Here is a 10,345-nt window from a genome sequence, read left to right as displayed (position 1 = left end):
TAAAAGCTTCAATATGACAAGGCCGGTTGGCGCCAAAAATGGAGTGTAGCTGGATCCTTTAATGCCCACTTCGACTAGAGTAAACACATGGGATTGTATTGGGAACCATAAAAAGTGCAGTGCCTTTGGAGGGTAAACCAACAAATCGGCAAGTTCACTTCTGGCTAAAGCCCTAGAGTGGGTTTGAATATCTATTGTTCTGCAATGGTTCAAAATGAGGTCCCACAATTGCCCTTAAGTATGCCCCCATAATACCTCGAAGGAGGGGGTATATTGTTACTAAGACCATGTTTCTTATCTCGGAATGAGATAAGTTATTTAGTATTCCCAAGCCCCTAAGGGAGGAGTCGTCCAATTCTAGGTGACTTGATCTTTTATGACTGAATTTTATATTGTTAGCAAAGCTTGTATTGCGGAGTGAAAATTGTTGTTCTGCGAGGCCATCTTAGTGTTTGGTCGTACGGGTTTACATTTTGCATTCTCAATAGGTGGTTTTTAGTGACAGTTGGGTGAACTAACTAGGGGAGACAAAAAGTTAATACATATCGTTGGGCACGGAGCTCGAGATTATTGCCTCTCAACAGTCATGTCTGACATGCCTCGATCTCACTAAGTGAAGCGTTTGTTGACTAGAAAAGGTTATGAGCAATCTGGGCCATCGATCATGGCCAAAAAGGTGCCACGTGGCTGGCCATGTCTAATCATTCAGATTCACTCGTTGGGTTTTGAGCTCGATATTTAAGGCCCTTCTCATTTCATTTCCCCAATTTTCTCTTCTGCACCCAGCTTTCAAACGCTACACCACCGAGCTTTCCATTTTCTTTAGAAATTCCCAAAATTCCAACTTCTCAATTTCAAAATTCTTCCCATTTCCTTTTATAATCTTGCCTTGTTGCCATGTTCTTACCAAATTCACATGCTTTGACACTTGTAAAACCCTCGCTTAGCGTTCATGCTGTTTCTACCAGTCCCTAACTGTGTCCTTTGATATCCCCATTTATGGCATACAATGCTACATTGGAGAAGTTTGTTGAAGCGCATCGGGATGTGTTGGATAGCTGCAGCCAAATCTTGGGGTTGTGGGGCATCGATGTGTACAACGTCATACTGTGTATCCCTTCCTTGATCACCCAAGCGTGCAGATCCACCCATAGTATTTGAGCCTTGGGTTGAGATTTCTCCATGTCTGGGTTTATGAATGAGGCGCTGGTGCACTATCAACTTACCTCCGTAAACCTTACTCTCATCGTGTACCAAGTTCTTAACGCGTTTGAGAGATTGAATCGGATCTATAAGACAAGTATGGGTCTACCTGAGTTCAGAGTTATTTATTTTTTTAAGTCAACCCCTGCAAGTTCTAGATACTTTTTCCAAAGCCGTTTGGGTGGAAAAGGGAACAGTTCACATATCAAGATTTTGCCTACTCATAATAAAGAATATGACTTGAATATCCGGACCGTAGTCGGTAGTGGGAGGGGGATATTTCTAGCCCCATAGTTGTTGTGATTCCCACCAAGTCAATGTAAGTTAAGGATCATTTCAATAGAGATAGAGTCATCAAAGCGCACTAGATAGACAGAGCCACCGATCATTCCTGAGGCTCACAGCGACTGGTAGTGGATAGTCCATCCCAACAGCCCGAAGGTCTGATGAAAGTGACCCATAAATGTTTGGAGGTTGAGATGCCGGAATTGGTAGGTGTGTACAATAAGGTGAAGAAAAGTGGTCGGTTTGAGCTTTGGAGGAAAAAAGAATGTTATGGAAAAGGGGGGACCTGCTTAAGCCCTGTGTGTACAAAAAGGAATGGGGACCCATCTGAGGCCTGAGCGTACAATAAGGTGAAGAAGTGGGACCCACTTCAACGACTCTAGAAAAAGTACCTAGAACTTGTGGGGATTGACTTTAGAAAATACAAAGACCTGAACTTCGGTAGACTCATACATGTCTCGTAGATCCGGTTCAATCTCTCAAACGTGTTCAGGACTTGGTACGCGGTGAGAGTAAGGTTAATAGCAGCAAGTTGGTCCCTAGTGCCTACTTAACAAACCCAGACATGGGAAATCTCAAACTGAGGCTCAAATACCACGGGTGGATCCGCACGCTTGGGCAATCAAGGAAGGGAGACTTCGGTATAGTGTCGTACACATTGGGCCCCACGACTTCAAGATTAGGTAGCATCATCCACCATAAAAGGCAACATCAAAGGACACAATCGAGAACTGCCATAAATGGCAAGAAGGCTAGGCGAGCACTTCACAAATGTCAAAGCCTATGAATTTGGTGAGGCCATTGCACCAAGGCAAGATCCTAAAAGGAAATAGGAAGAATTTTGAAAAAGAAAAGTTGGGAATTTCTGAAGAAGATGGAAAGCTCAGTGGTGTATGGTTTTAAAGCAGTGTGCAGAAAAGATTAAAAAAGGGGAAATGAAAGGAGAACGACTTTAAATATCAAGCCTGAAGTCCAACGAGTGAAGATGAATGATTAGATGTGACCGACCATGTGGCACCTTTCTGGCCATTATCTCATAGCCTTTTCTGCCCAACAGACGCCTCGCTTAAGCTAATTATGGCCTTTGGCGAAATCGAGGTGTCTCAGACATGATTGTTAAGAGGCGACAGTCTCAAGCTCCATGCTCGACGATGAGCATTAACTCTGTCTCCCCCAATTGGTTCACCCAACCGTCGCCAAAAACTACCTCTTGAGAATGCAAAGTGTTGATCCATAAGACCAAACACTGAGACGGCTCTGTAGAGCGACAATTTTCACTCCACAATATGAGCTTTCTTGACAATATAAAATTCAATCATAAGGGATCGAGTCACTTAATTTTGGTTTGGTATTGCTGTGCTTTGAAAAAAAAACTGATTCTGTTGTGCTGTGAGAATAAGCAGTTGTGAAATAAAGCAGCAGAGCGTTTGGTAAACTTTTTTGTAAAAGTGCTTTTGAAAAAATAAAAAGCTGTATTATAGTATTTGGTAAACTTTTATGTAAAACGGATGTGAAAAAAAGCCGGTTTTTCAAAGCTGGGTTTTACAGCTTCTTGTTTTTGGCTTTTTTTCATCCAAAACTGTGAAAAAAAGCTGAAGCTGAATGTTTACCAAACACAAAAATAGCTCCCAGCTTTTTTTTATACCAATTTTTTTTCAGAATCACCTTAGTACCAAACTAGGCCTTAGAATGGGACTGACTCCGCCTTCAACGCCTGTAGCGATGGTGAAAGGTTGGTAGTTTTAGCGGTAGAATTTAGAATGAAAAATAATGTGATTTTTAATTATACACAAATTAAAAATATTCATTAATAAATCTCTGGATTTGACTCTCCCACAAAGCTCCACCACCTCTCCGGAAAAAAAAATTGCGTCTCCTCCTAGAGCTCGTTCGCCTCTTTGAATCTTACTCACTCAATCTCATCTTGGACGAAACTGAACCCAGCAAGCAATCCATTTCTCATCAATCGAGAAGAAGAGCAGTTTCCAATTCTTCCACTCTCTCTCCGTCGCAGTCCCACCACAGTCTCGGTCTCAGTCTCACAGTTGGGGGCAGCTCGGCAGGAAATTCCAACTTCCAACCCAAAATCAATCTTGATTTCCTTCCAAATTTACAAAAGGTATCATCTTTTCCTTTTCTTCTTCTTCCTATGTTCCTACAATTTCATAATTTAGAAATACATGACTGCTTTTATATAGATATATAGACACCATATAGGGGTAGGGAATTTGGAATCCAACTTACTTAGATTCTATGTTTTTTCTTGTGAAATGGAAGTAATGATTGGATCCACGTTTCTGTTTGAACATAATTTTATTCTCTTTCCGGTTTTATTTGACAGACAATGTTGTTCTTCCGCTATAAGATTTCGGATTTGAAACCTAAAAACCGCCAATCTAGTTAACACCTGCAACTGCAAGTTGATAAATGTTGCTGTGCTATTCGGTTTTCGGTGTTGGCTGGATTCTCCAATTTGGTACATACATATTGCACTGTGTTTGGCATCATCCTGAAACGAATGCTGTATTACCTATGACTGTGGGGCAGCTTTTACATCAAGTTTTTATTTTGTCATGATTGTTAATTGAGCATGCTGATATCGTCTTTGCGGGCATGTGTATGTTGCTTTCTGGAAAGAGTTTCTGAGCTTTGTGGTCTTGATTACAGAGCTAAAAATATTTTGATTCTAAAGAAAGATGCCGCATAGAACTCGGCCAATGACTGCGCTATTGGTGTTTACTGGACTGAACATTGTACTAGTTTCAACCATTACTCCAGTCTATGATTTCATCTGCTTCCTTCCGTACTGGGAAAGGCGGGTAAGTGTTCATTTGTTGTTTGTCCAGCAAACTGCCTTCCAGAAAAGAAAAAAAAAATTAAATTGGTGTTGAACCGAGTAGAGAACTTTCTTTAGATTAGGTGATGACTGGATCTTCCCAACATCATCAGCAATGTTGGCCATACACATGCAGCATGCAACTTAAAACTAAAGTACAGTCGATGACTTACTTGATTATATAACTATGTTTGCTTGTACATGATGTTATTATATTCATTTACGGCATTAATAATATCCTCATCTTACTAGTTTTGTACCACTGAGGTGAAAGTTGTCAAACTTAAATATCATTTTTGGGTTGATTGTGTGTTCATCTTAGGGATAATTTTGTTGATTGAAGCTTTCCAGTGTCATCACGATCTCTAAAAACCACTAGTGGCATTAGTGGAATAAATTTGGAAAACTATAAAATGCTCAATTATTGTAGTTCTATGATTACACAAAGGTTTTTTTTTGTTTTTTTTGTTTTTTTTTTTTTGTTTTTGCCACTTACCAAGAGGAATGCTTGTCGGCAAGTTCTTGCTTGACCATCTTTAATTTGGGATATGCAAGTTATTAATTTCCTTGGTGTTCTCCTGTGTGTGGGAATTAAACTTCTAGAACGACAACTAAATTTTTAGTAGCCAGTATGCTCTAAAGATGAGTAATGGAAATACTTTTGGAAATCGTAACACAACTAAGACTTGTAAAGCATACGAGTCCCATCAAATAATCTTTTTTCCTTTGTCCGAAATCAAAACTAAAGGGATCACATTGATATATTTTGGATATATCCTAGGTACTTGTAAGCTTGAGAAAAAAGTGGCAGAAAACTTGACCAAAATATGATTTATTCCAACATTAAACATATTCGTTAACCTTCCACTAAGCACAAATTATTAATAGGCTCCCCATCATGAGAATGGACTTGGGAATAAACAACCATATTCCGACAAGACCAATGGTTTCTTAGTTCCTTACTTTTATAAGGATTAGGTTTGGATTTGCTTTTCTATTTCTGTTTTTAACTTTTTATATAGGTCTAGTGTCCTTTTTCCATTTGGCTTAAACCTTTATAAATGCCTGTTTTAAGATCATTTTGTTTTTACTTTTCATTTTTTTACTATATATATATATAGAGAGAGAGAGAGAGAGAGTTAAAAACATGGAAGGATGGAGATGGATGAATGAATATTGTGTGTGTGTGTGTGTGTGTGTGTGTGTGTAGAGAGAGAGAGGTACATGTAAGGATGGATAAATGTTGTGGAGGGAGTGTGGTAGGAAGGAGGCAGGAGAAATGCACATGGAATGGCCTACAATATGAAAACTAAAGACTAAAAACAAACCTACTTAATTGTGTTTGGTTTTTGGTTTTCATGTTCTGTACCATTCTTTTCTTTTCTTCCACATCAGTCCCATCTTCTTCTATCCTTATTCATGCCTTCTCTTCTCTCTTGTATTTCCTCCTTTTTACTATTCGAGAAGACAAAACGAAAGACAAAATAGTTAACCGAAGGCCCCTTAATTGCTGAAGGAGCTTTATTATTGTTTTCCCTCTTCCAGTAATCTAATAAGCAATCCTGAATGTAGAAAACTAAAAGATTCAGTTTGAGCCTAGAAAGAATGCTATGAATTCACTGAGGGCCTGTTTGGTACTCTACTTGCATCCAACTTTTTAAATTCAAAAACAATTTTCAAGTTTTAGGCCTTAAAAACTTGTTTGGTAGGACTATTTTCAAAAACTGAACTCAAGACTAACTCAAAAATATAGTCTATTCTCTAAAAACATTAAAAAGTGAGTTGTTAGAGTTTTTAAACTTAAACTCACTCATTTCTTTTCTCTCCCTCTTCCCCTCCCACTCCAAATCTATCTCTCTCTCTTTTCTTCTTTCTCTTTCCTCTTTTTTTTTTTTTTTACCTTTTTCATCTCTCCTCCAATCCGCTATCTTCATTCTCTCAGTTCTTTCTCTCACTCCTCTTCCTCTCTTATCTCGTCTGATCCTCTCTCTTCTTTCTCTTTCCTTCAATCATCTCTTACTTTCTTTCCTCCTCTCTCCTCTTTCTCCCTCTCTTGCGACCCCCTCTTTTTGGATCTCTTTGTCTAGTTTAAGTCGTAAGATTTAAAATTTTTAAATCGCAAACCAATCACCTTTTTGAATCTTAAAGAAAATTGTTTTCAAGAAATGTTCTTAAGAAATGTTTTGAGACATGATAAAATTTTCAAGCAGGCCGTAAATTTCTCCAGGTTTTTTAACTTGTAGACTTGTGGTGAGCTACACTTATTGGTTTTAAATGCAAAGATACGAGTCATGTGATACGATTGTGCCCCTTTGTAATTAATAAAAGAAATGACTATTTAACATCTGCATAACAGAGATAAGTTCTTTTTGATTTCTGCTGGGAGGAAAGCCTAAGGGACCTAGGAATTTTTGTATTATATTGTAGGTACTAAGTACTAATATGAGGAAAATTTCAGGCCACAAAAATAAATTCAAGAATTTTATTTATTTATAATGTGTTTCAGCTAGTTGCAGCACATATTTTATGGCCTTTTTTAATGTTTTGGGATGATGTCTAAAAACCAGTCTATGTAAAGGGTCAATCAAAACAACGTTTTTATGAAATCTGAAAACCATATGTGCTGTTCATGCTATGCTATGCAAATGGTCAATTTGCTTTATGCATTTTGTTCCCGAACCTGTTGTACTTTGTCTTGTTTGCACTAGCCAGACTGTTCAACAAAATGCTCGCCAACCACTATACTCACGGCAGTGTAAAAACTTGATTACATGTGTGCTTTATGGGTTGTAAGTATTAAAAGGGAAAGCTTTTTGTGTCCACAGTTTGAACTGGTCGATATTGGTGAAGGTTGTGCATGTCAATTTTGGAATCTTCAATAACCAATCCGAACCTTCTATCATGATAGCTGAATTAGTCATTTTGGATTTGCTTGAGAAGTAAATTTTTGTCAAATTCTAATTGCGAGGTGTTATGTTCTTAGTTTTTACTTTCAAATATATTTTCTTCGTCATCTACCATTTGATTAATCCACTTGATTGGATTGAGTCGGTTGCACTCATCTCGTATCCTTTTTCTTCTTCACAGAGAGAACGGCGTCGTCAGGAACGTGAAGCTACCTTAGCAAATAGTCCTACATCAAGATAGAAGTATGTAGGAGGTCAAACGTCTTGAGTTACAGGTTTTATGCTTTTCTAAAATTTAATGCAGTTGGAGGTGTTCTATTTATACTAAGATTTTAGTAAACAGAGATAAGGTATATGATTCTTTAGGATGCCTACGTTACGGATGTTATCTCTGTATTTCTTATCTTGTAATTTTGAAATTTGTTTGGATACGACCTCAAAGATTTGTAGGCGATCACAGTTCATGTGATGTAGATTTGAAATGGATGGACTGGATGAGGCTTTGATATTGCAAGGCCAAATGCGCAGCATACGGTGGAATGCTCTTTATTATATGTACTCTATGCATACTGCGACGTATTAGTCCTTGGGCTTTACAGAGATTTGATTTGACTTTGTATTAGGGTATTTTTGTCATTTACACATTAGGGTTTGTTAGGTTTATATCGCTACAAATATAGCTTGTAATTAGTTTAAGAAACAAGTCAGTCACAGAGTAGCTTATTCGGTTCATGAAGCTTTCTTGGCAATTCTGTTTAATAAACTTTTATATTATGTTAGCTCATTTGTTCGTTGCGTGCTCTGATTTACAACTCGTTATTGGTTTGATTTGCATCCGGCCATGTTTTTACCATTTAATATTCCTTGAGTTATACTTACTATTTATTTGTACCATCTTTCAAATAGAGGTGGGGGAAATAACATTTTAGGTTTTTAATTTTTGTGTCAAGTTAAAATTTTCATTCTTTTTAAGTTAATATCCATAGATTATTTTAAATGTTATAACAAATGGACATGGTGAAGGTTAATCCCACATTAGAGTCTTTTCTATTTATCGTTGCTTAGACACTAATTCATGAATTATACTTTGACAACTTGCACATTCACATCAACATGGTTTGTGGGGAGTGAGATTGAAACACTTACTTTTAGTCTAAGTTTCACTTTTAATTTTTGTTCTACATAAAGTAAAGTTAGTTTGTGTTATAAAGTAATAATTGTCTCACCAGAGACTTTGCCTAGTAACCGGGCCAGTCCTGCCTAATCAGCAGTGATTCTCGCGTCAAACAGTAGAGTTTTGGCATGGGGCAGGGTGGTTAGTTGGTTTCGTAGCCTTTTCAGCTCGGGTTAATAAGTCCTTAGGGGTGTTCTACACCTAGTGCCCTAAAGCCCTAGTGGTTTGGGAGTCATTGACCTAAAGCTCGCTACATGGGTTGGATCGAAAGCTTAAGTGAACCAGCATTGCACGACCACTACTGTTACTAAAAACAAAAAAAAAAAAAAAAAAAAAAAAAAAAAAAAGATCAAGAAGAAAAAGAAAAATAGTTATATTTAAAGTTAGTATGTGTGAAATAAAGAAGGACAAGAGGTACGGGTTTTAGTCGAGTTTCCTTAGCTATGTTGATTCATTTTACACCAAAGGAAGTTCGTGAATTCTTTTCTAATTGATTCTAAATGGCTTAGACTCTGTGGTGGGATTGGTTGGAACTTTTGAAAAGATGTTGTGATTTTTAACATGTTCTATGGATTGCAACTTTGAAGGTGAAATTTTTTGTCAGTTAGTTTTAGTTAAGTTCTAGTTTGTTAGTGTTTATTGTTGTTTTCGAGTTTTGTTTTGCTTGAGGACAAGCAAAAAGCTAAGTTTGGGGGTATTTTGATGAGTATATTTTATATTATATATTTAACCCTATTCTTAGTATATTTTGGTTAATAATTTGGAAGAATTTTGATACTTTGAATTATATTTCCAATATAGGATTTTCGACTTCCTCTGGAGCAAAAGATGGTCAAATGGACGAATTTTGGAGTAATTCCAATTGGAGGACGTTCGTGAGTCACTTAGCTTGATTGTGTCAAAATATCAGATTTTTCTACCAAGCGATGATTTTCTGGCAATAAAATAAAGGAGCAATGTGCAGTGCTGAAATAGTGACGTTTCGGGCTTGAATTGCATTTTTGGAGCCCAAGATGACCTCGGATGGGTTTGTGGCCTTCTGGAGATGTGTTCAGAATGTTCTTATCTTTAAAACAAGCTATCTTGGGCCGGATTTGGAGGAGATTTGAGGCTAAAACGTGGCTGAACAGTTTCTGTGCAGTTTTTCCTAGTTTAATTAGGAATTTATTTTCTATTTTATTTTATTATTATTTAGTTTCTTAGTGGGAATAAAATACTGGATGGTTAGTGTGACATCCCGTCCCGGAAATATCGAAACGTACATTTGAAATTACAATTTTACCCCTAGTTCGTTACATTTACGTGTAGTGTTGTGTGGTGTAGTGTTGTAGGACCACACACACACTCACACACTCTCTTTCTCTCTCGTGATTCCCTCTCCCTCTGTCTCTTTTCTGTCTCTTCTCTCTCTCTCCCGAGCTCCCATTTCTTCTTCTTCCTTCTGAAAACGTACGGACGACACACAAATCACCCAAACCTTGATGGATCGAAGAAACTAAGGACACCATCGAACTCGTGAAGCTCGTACGAGTGCAACCATACCATTTTCAGGTGAGAAATCCTTCGTTTTCATGTCGATTCGAGGTAATCCGATTTAGGTACTGTTCATGCAAACTTAAACTAGCATGTTTTTGGGATTTTGAAGCTTGTAGGAAGCTTGGTGAGGTCCTAAGGAAGCTCGGAGTGCTTCGTTTGAAGGAATTGGACGTCGGGATCATCGTGGTCAAAGTTGGCCGGAGCTTTCGAGGGTTTTTCCGGCGAATCCACGGCGAGTTAGGGGTCGAGGAAGGTATGGATGTGTTCGTCTCGTCAATACCTTCATTTTGATATATAGTACGTCGAAAATGGTTAAGAAATGAAGAAGTTATGACACTTTGAAGTTTACCCAGAAATTCCGGCAAAACACCCACCGCCGGCGAAACCAGTCCGGCGACGCGAGGA

General features: G+C 38.0%; 1 long non-coding RNA gene across 1 annotated transcript; it reads left to right on the top strand.

Annotated features, from left to right (window-relative positions):
* The first annotated feature begins 3,306 nt into the window (after positions 1-3,306).
* On the top strand, positions 3,307-7,749 carry LOC137745940 (uncharacterized). The gene is made up of 4 exons (XR_011069751.1): positions 3,307-3,607; positions 3,830-3,964; positions 4,156-4,307; positions 7,412-7,749. It is a non-coding gene; the product is annotated as an uncharacterized lncRNA (long non-coding RNA).
* Positions 7,750-10,345: the final 2,596 nt, after the last annotated feature.

Source organism: Pyrus communis, chromosome 9 (genome assembly GCF_963583255.1).
Source record: "Pyrus communis chromosome 9, drPyrComm1.1, whole genome shotgun sequence".
NCBI lineage: Eukaryota > Viridiplantae > Streptophyta > Magnoliopsida > Rosales > Rosaceae > Pyrus > Pyrus communis.
The sequence above is the reverse complement of the archived record's forward strand: the minus strand, read 5'-3'. Positions and strand labels throughout refer to the sequence as shown.